The following is an 8,004-nucleotide window of genomic DNA, read 5'->3' as shown; positions in this document are numbered from 1 at the left end:
GTGTGTGTGTGTGTGTGTGTAGGGGGTAGTATTCAAATATTTATTCAGTTTCATCTTGAAATATGATATTTATATTTCCATTGTACAACACAAAGAATCCTTCTCAAGTAGTTCGAGGTTTGTAGAGTCAAGACAGAATCAGAGTGCTTCAGTTATTTCAATGATGTGTTTCATATAAATTGACCAGGAAAAAAAATCCCAAATTAGTTTAAAAGGTTTTCTCTCTCTGCCACTTAAAAATTATTTTTACAGCCTCTGTTTGATACATTTGATCCTAATGAGAGAATCCCAGGCAATGATATCCCCCACCTCTCCCCCCATAAGTATTTGGTCTTCAAATGAGACATTTTTGAATTTTGGAACAGCTCTTAACAGTTTTTTTTAAGAAATGTATACCTGGTAGGCCTATTTGTGATTAGGAAAAACTCATTTCAAGTCTGCTTTATTAAAAAAAATGTCTTTCCTTGTAAAAAATACCACGTCCTTTATGAAAGGTGAATTGAAATAAGTATAGGAAAGAGAGCTCAAAAACTGTGAAGGCTCTTTACATTTAGAGTTGAAAAATAACAAAGCAGCCCCTGCTTGTCAGAAATCCCAGTCTAAGGGAGAGAAAGCATTTGGCAGAGGCAGGCAGGTATTGGGAAAGCCCTAGTGATTTCTCACTAGGAAGATGGTAATGGTCCAGATGAGGACTTGATGTCAGGGAGTCTCACCTTCGAATGCATTCCTTGTTCAAGTTGATATTGTAGCATGTAATTTTCATAAATAAAATGAAGAGGCAATGTAAAGAACCAGAGTTAAAATGATGGTTCTTCACAGATATTGCTGATAACTTGGCTAATGCACTGTTGATGCGCATGTGGTACAATTTTCATATTTTAATCTTAAGCAGAACAAGAAATGACAATTATGAAAAGACAAAATAGATACCACCAACAGCTGTAATTGCTATCTAGGCCGCTCAAAGATGGGCAAAAGACACAGTAAATCAATATTAAGTTCTCTACAAATGCAGGTATCACAACAAGGACATCATATAACATCATTATAAGCAAATTCTAATACAATTTGGACAGTTGTAAAGAATATAGGATGAATACAGGGAGTGTGAGACTAACATGTCCTCTGGAGCTTCAGCTGGTGTCTTACAAGGAGGAAAAAATCCCTGGGAATCATGGTTATGTATTTAGTTAAGTGTGCAAACTGTGCTGGCTTTAGTAAATGAGTGTGATCTTCCTTTTCACAATTTAAAATGTTAAGATCATCAAGGGTTAAATGGTTCTGCCACGTGCAATTATAACATGTTGAAATTCAGTAGTTTTAATACACTAGGACTTGGGGAAAACAATTTCTATATGATAGTACATCCTAGGAAATATGTGATTTTAAAGAATACCTAATTAAACTGGTGGGTTGAGAAATCAGCTTAACTTCAGAGAAAAAAAACTTAAATATCAAAAGCGTAGTATAAATATAATTAAAAGAATGAACATTGAAACTGTTCAATGCAAACCTTAGCAATGAGAAATTAAATGAAAAAATAAACGGAAAAGAAACAAACAAAAATTTCAAGGACAAGGTATAACAAAAGTGACAAATATGTACAAACAGTTTGTAAAATTAAAATTAAACACTTGCTTTTTATATTATAGTTGTAGAGTATAATGATTTAAATGCCCTATAAAAAGTAGGTCTGATTTCAAACACATCTTTGTGTGGATATTAAATTCCTTTCTGGGGAATGGAACAACATATAACGCAAAAAACAGGGTTATAAATTCTTATCATCTTTTGCATCTGATCATAAATTATTATATGTATTTATGAAAATTGGAGTATTTCACATTTCCTTTGAACATTTAAAATCTTTAAGTGAAGTAAAATGTTCAGAATCTTTTCCTTCATCTTCTTCCTCTTTCCATAACTGCACACTGTTTTAAATTCACAGCCTCTTCCACAACTGCACAGATATGCCATATAAAATAAATTATTTTCACCATAACTTTATAATTTGTGTAGAGATGCTATAAATATGAAACTAAATTCGAATGACTTTGAGAATTTTTGGTACCAGAAAAGAAATAATGTATTAATCATGAGACTATCAGTTAGAATCAATTTGCTTTTGTGTGTGTGGTCATAAAAAACCAACAAAAATAAACAAAACACATCAATTGTTTACTACATGGATTTACATTTTCACAAGATTTCATTTTCCTTGAACATTGCCCTTATGTTATCGTTAGATGGCAGACATTCTTAACTTACTTTGCTATTTATACAATTAATGTACATATAATAAAGTTTATGCACATGTGGAATATGTTTATAAGTAGTTATATGCATGTTATTATGTATGTTGTAGCATACACTGACCCATAAACATTCTCACATAACATGCATAAATGAGCGAGTGGATTTTATGGCCTTGAAATGCATGTTTTTTAGTCAACCAAACACAATTGAAATATTAATTTCATTCATGGAAAATCAAAAAGTTTTAATAATAAATCTGCTCTGAAAATAAGTGAGATTGTAATTGCAAATGCTCTCCATTAGCCTGTATAGTAGAACTGACTTGTAATGAATTGATATATGAAAAAATTTATCTTTGGGTGCATCGTGTTGCCATCGACACTTAAAACTGCACTCTTTTCTGTTCTTGATATCAGAGGAAAATATTTAAAATGAAAAATACTTTTCTTATCCTATTCCTGAACCCCAAAAAAAGGGCCATGACTTACTTTTCACGATAATAATGATCTTCAAAGAATGGATATATAACTAAAAAGTAAAGGCCGTTGTGCTAACCACAAGGTGTCTCCAATCTTTAAATTCTCTAGATTGTCTCCTTTTGCTGTCCCACTTTTCAATACAAAGTGAACTTATATGATCACATCGTCATCCTTGGAAATTTAAAAAACACTCGTTCAGATGTCGGTTGAAAGTGTGTATTTTAGACAAGACTGTATCAAGCTTAAGTACATAATAAAAATATACAAAATATTACATATAAACTATAGTTATATGTTTTAGAACTATGTATATCACATGATGCTTATAATATAATACATATTAAATAAGAATTTACCAATAATTTTATGAATTTATGTCTGGAACCTGGTGTCTTAAAAATAAATAGTGGTACCATACCAAAAAAAAAAAAAGGAAAAAAAGTTTAACATTAAACTTCATTTTAGTTTAACTATCCTCGGGATTTAATTTTTAAATAGTCCCATCAGCCAGCTATAACCTGCAACTCTAAGGGAGTAAAAATTTCACAATGGACTATACGCATCCTGCAAATACCCACAAATGCAACACATTCTGGGTTTTTCCAAACCAAAGCTATTGGTGAAAAGCAAGGACTAAATCTCATTTCATTATGAAGTATGCATACAGAACTGAGAATAAACCTTGTTTAAAAGAATTCCAGCTACAGAAAGTCTTTCTAATTCAAGGCCATGTATGGCTTATCTCCCTCTGTACACAGAGCAGGAATGTTTGTGTGTGTGTGTGTGTGTGTGTGTGTGTGTGTGTGTGTGTGTGTGTGTTTAATGGGATGCTGTTTACCCCACTATATCTTACCACTCTGTCTCTTTGGATAACAATCACAGGACCCAGATGCTAAGGGTAAGTGATATTTTCCCACAAGCGGCTTCTGGCTCCTTGGCAGACGTGCTAGGCAGTTGCTTTGGCAGCCACTGCGCTGCCGCTGGCTCTCTTGTGTGGCTTTGCTGTTGAAGGGATGCTTGGCCTGCCCTGTCCTCCTGGATACCATTTCCCTCTGACAGCCCTTGGGTTCTGTGAAGCTTTATTCTGTGCAAATCCCTTGTGCAATCTCTGGATGAACCCTCCAGAGGCAAAATAGGGTCTTTCTTTATAGTTGGGTCTAATGATCAGCTGAATTGCTATTTCAGGTACTCAGGAAACCCCACACCCAAACCCAAACTTTTCCCATCTTTGCGGGTATTTTGTTTTCATTTTTGTTCTTATTTTCACTCTGAGCATATCGTATCCCAACTCAAGTGCCAGGGGGGTTGGCCAAATGATTTTGTATAAATGTTATGCCTTGTGATTTTTATGTTATAATTTCTGTGATTTTTAAACGCCCTTTGTTTCCCAATATCTATCATCATAAATAATTTTCAAAGATTTTTTCTCATATCATAGATAACATTATAAAATGAGTCACGAGACATGCAAAGAAGGATTTTTGCGAATTTACCAAGTGCGACGGGTTGATAAACTATTTAATGAAATAAAGTAGCATGCTTCTGATATTGATACAGAAGTAATACTTCATTCCCTGCGTGCTTGTAATCTGGATGACATTTTGAAGCATGTGCTCAAGTTGTACAAACAAAGGCACACAGCAGAGCCAAAGATGGTTTCAAAGACACCAATATAACTGTCTGCCGCATAATTTGTGAGACATTTGCACGCTTCCTCACAGTGATATCACAAACGTAGTCATAAATGTGTATCATGGATTAAACGATTCGCTGGTTTACCATATGGTTGGCCACAATCCCCAAGGAAAAACAATATTTGGGGGGACTGATAGCCATATTTTTTTTGTAACCTGAGATATCAATAAAGATCCCAAGTTTTCTGAAAGAAATATCAGGCACACTTTGCATGGAAATGCTCACTCCAATTAATCCTGGGTTGAAATTTATTTCTTTATATTCTGCCATTTTTATCTCATAACTCTAGAATTATTGATACTATGTTTTATAGTTTAAGAAGTAAATTGCTACCCAGTCAAAAAAAAAAAATAAAAGACTACACAGGTGTTACATGGGTCTTCGGGAAATTATCTAAAACTGTTTAAAACTGTTTTTTATGAAAGCCTTCATGTGCTGTATGGAGAACTGGAAATTCTCTGATGTGCTATGTGATAGTATTATAAATTAAAAACAGACATAAGCATCACTGAAGCCTCACAGAGAAATGAGGCTAAGTGAAGATCTCTCCACAATAGCTATAGATCTCTTTTGCCAAAATTCATTTTTAATGTTGAATCATCTCTGATGCAGAGTGTGTATTTATTGTATACAATGTTCTGCAAACCATGTGCTTCTAGCTCAGTTGAAAAATTACCACATTCCAACATGATTCCAGGGGTTTTCTCTGGTTTGTGATAAATCCATATTCTGAGGATCATTTCTAGTTAAATTAGCATAAAACCCCAAAGACTGTTGACGATTGAGTTGCTATGAAAGGTATGATTTAATCTTTTTTTGGTTCACAGATTGATTTTGCTCTTTCTTAAATGTAAAAAAAAAAAAATAATGATTTAAGGAAACTTTAGAGAAATGTTAAATATATCTGTTAAGCATTTCAACCATCCATATATTCATTCTGTGAAATAGTCCAGAAAGACTCTTGCTAAATTTTGGTTTCTTGTTTTCTATGTTACATAAGGACTCATAAGATTGTAATTGCATATCTATACACTATTTGGTATTAGTTTAGACTATATTCCTCTGCTAGTGACTTTTTTCATTTTCATAATTAAATATTTACATTACACTCTTTGGGCTTTTCCTCTCATTTATAAGGTTTTGGGAATGCATAGTTCTATGTTTAAAAGACTTGAAATAATTGTAAATAAGGTACATTTATACCAATAGATTCCCTGATAGCATTCTCCAAAACAATAAGCAAAAAAGCAAACTGAAACTCTTTTTGGTTTTCTTTCTACCAGAAGGTGTCACTATTGGGACTCCAAGGTAGTGATCCCGCGACATCTAACAAAATTTAATTGAATGAAGATCATGCATTACCTGTATAATCGACAAGGTAAGACATGCTAACCAAACTACCCTATGAAAAAGTGTTTGCCTGAAATTTTATTCAAGTATGTGAAATGATTTGAAATATGAAATGACACTACAGAAAGTACATTGGGAGAAATCCTAAAGTTAAAGATACCAGTCATTGCAAAAATAACTCATGGGATTTTTGAAGGGCAATTTGAATAGGATCTGGGTATGATCATATTTCAAATAATATTGAATATAAAAATTTAAGTGTCCCAAAACAACAAAGAGTTTGGATTTTGTCTTTTGAAAACTTTCAAAGTTAAATGACACTTGTGGAATCAGGCCATTTTTTCAAAAAGAAGAAAACCTGAGCTTCCCCATGTAGAAACAGATCCTATATATCCTTATCCTAGGAAATATTAAATAACTTTAAACTTCTGGTGGAAAAACTTAAACCTTCTCTCTCCCCCCCCCAAAGTTTTTTTTTTTCCTTCTATGTAAAGAGCAGTGAGTCTATTCTTGGCTTAATTTGATAAAAACATGCTACAATGATATTTTCATGTTTAGTCTCACTTGAGGAGGCTATCTATATTTGGCTCATATTTCTTCACTATATCTAGGAAATCTTGGCAGAAAAGTTCTACTTGGCAATTGAGCAAAAAATATTTTTTTGGATACTTTAGTTTTATCTGAAGATTTACTTCAGAGGTTTTTTTGTTTTTGTTTTTTGCTAATTGAGAGAAATATAATGCATTGAGAGAAATATAATGAATATCTGTGTCAGCAGTGTGTCCCATCCACCACCCCTCCCACAGACAATGACAAGAAATATAAATTTCCTGTTAGGTTGGTTTTAAATCTCACACTTGCATGAGAGTCTTATGTACAAAGTAAAAGGGAGAGAGGGAGTGAGAGAGAGAGAGAGAGAGAGATTACCTGTTATATCCTTGTTGAACAATGTTAAAATATCTCAAAGTGCCTGAGCAGCTCATTCATCAGAGCTTTATGATCATTTTATTACCTGGAAAAAAAGCAGTTAGACATGACAACTTCAAAAGTGTGAATGCCATTAGTCAATGTTTTGTACGGTAGGCTCATGGGTTATCCATCTTGTGTGCGACTTCCCAGTAACAGCTAGAAGTCATTCTCTTGCGTGCTTTTCCTAAGACGTTGCACACGGACAACTGCACAGAGAGAGACTCGCCAGTAGAGGCCTCTCTAGATTTGCCTTCGGAGTTGAGAACTCAGAATGAGCCTCGAATCCGCTGCAGTTAACACGACTACTTGAAAAGATTCGTGTTGCATAGGGAAAAAGATCACTCTTTAATGCCCTTTTAAGTTCCACGATGTTGATTAATGTTGCCCTTTACATTAATGATGTTTCAAGTAAAAGAAAACAAATTTAAAATGGATCAATTCTATTGAGGATGCATTAATTAGACAGAGACTCTGCCATATGCTGCGGCTGGAGGGTCCGCTGGCCTTTCCCTTGTAGTTACCTGTGTAAAACCCACCCTATCCTCTACATGAATGCCCAAGCTGAATAGCTATTTGAATGAAGGCTTTAGTTTGATTCGCCATACAAGGGGTACTGTGTCACTGTGTTTTCTTTCTAGGAGTCACTAAGTGATTTCTATATCTGTTGTCATGGTGATATAGCAAAGCAGGGGAAAATGGGGGCAACTTCAGGCTTTCTCCTCACCCTCTGCACTAAGATGTTGTTAGCAAGCCTATAAAACATTGGGCTTTCTCTGGCCCTTCTTTTTGTTCTCTGATTGTCAATAAAACTCATTTTAAGGGTAACAAGGACATCTAAATGTCATCTGTCACAGTGTTAGAGAGATTAAGTTTGTTTAGGGACTTGTGCTGGACAAAGGCCACTATTTGTTCCGCAGATACAAAGCGGTGTGGGCTATCACCACTCTTGATTTAGAAGGAGGCCCAGAGACCATCGAGGAAATATCATCTCAGTTGCAGGTGACAGAGAGGCCTTCTTGAGATGACAGCATTAAAATGACAGAAAAATAATTATGGTTGTGAATGAGAATCTGCAGTTCTACTTCCCACACCCCTTTGTAGATACCCTAGGCACAAAGTCTCCTCTTAGACCCGAGGTAAGAAAATAGCTGTGGAGGGTCACAGGCCTATTTAAAAACATGGCATACACACCTGAGGGCCCATGAATGAATGATAAAAGAAGGGAGAAAGGTTTTGCAAGGAGTGACCAACAATA

The sequence above is a fragment of the Crocuta crocuta genome, unplaced genomic scaffold, assembly GCF_008692635.1.
Source record: "Crocuta crocuta isolate KB4526 unplaced genomic scaffold, BGI_CrCroc_1.0 scaffold54, whole genome shotgun sequence".
Classification (NCBI taxonomy): Eukaryota; Metazoa; Chordata; class Mammalia; order Carnivora; family Hyaenidae; genus Crocuta; species Crocuta crocuta.
This window is presented reverse-complemented; position numbering follows the sequence as displayed.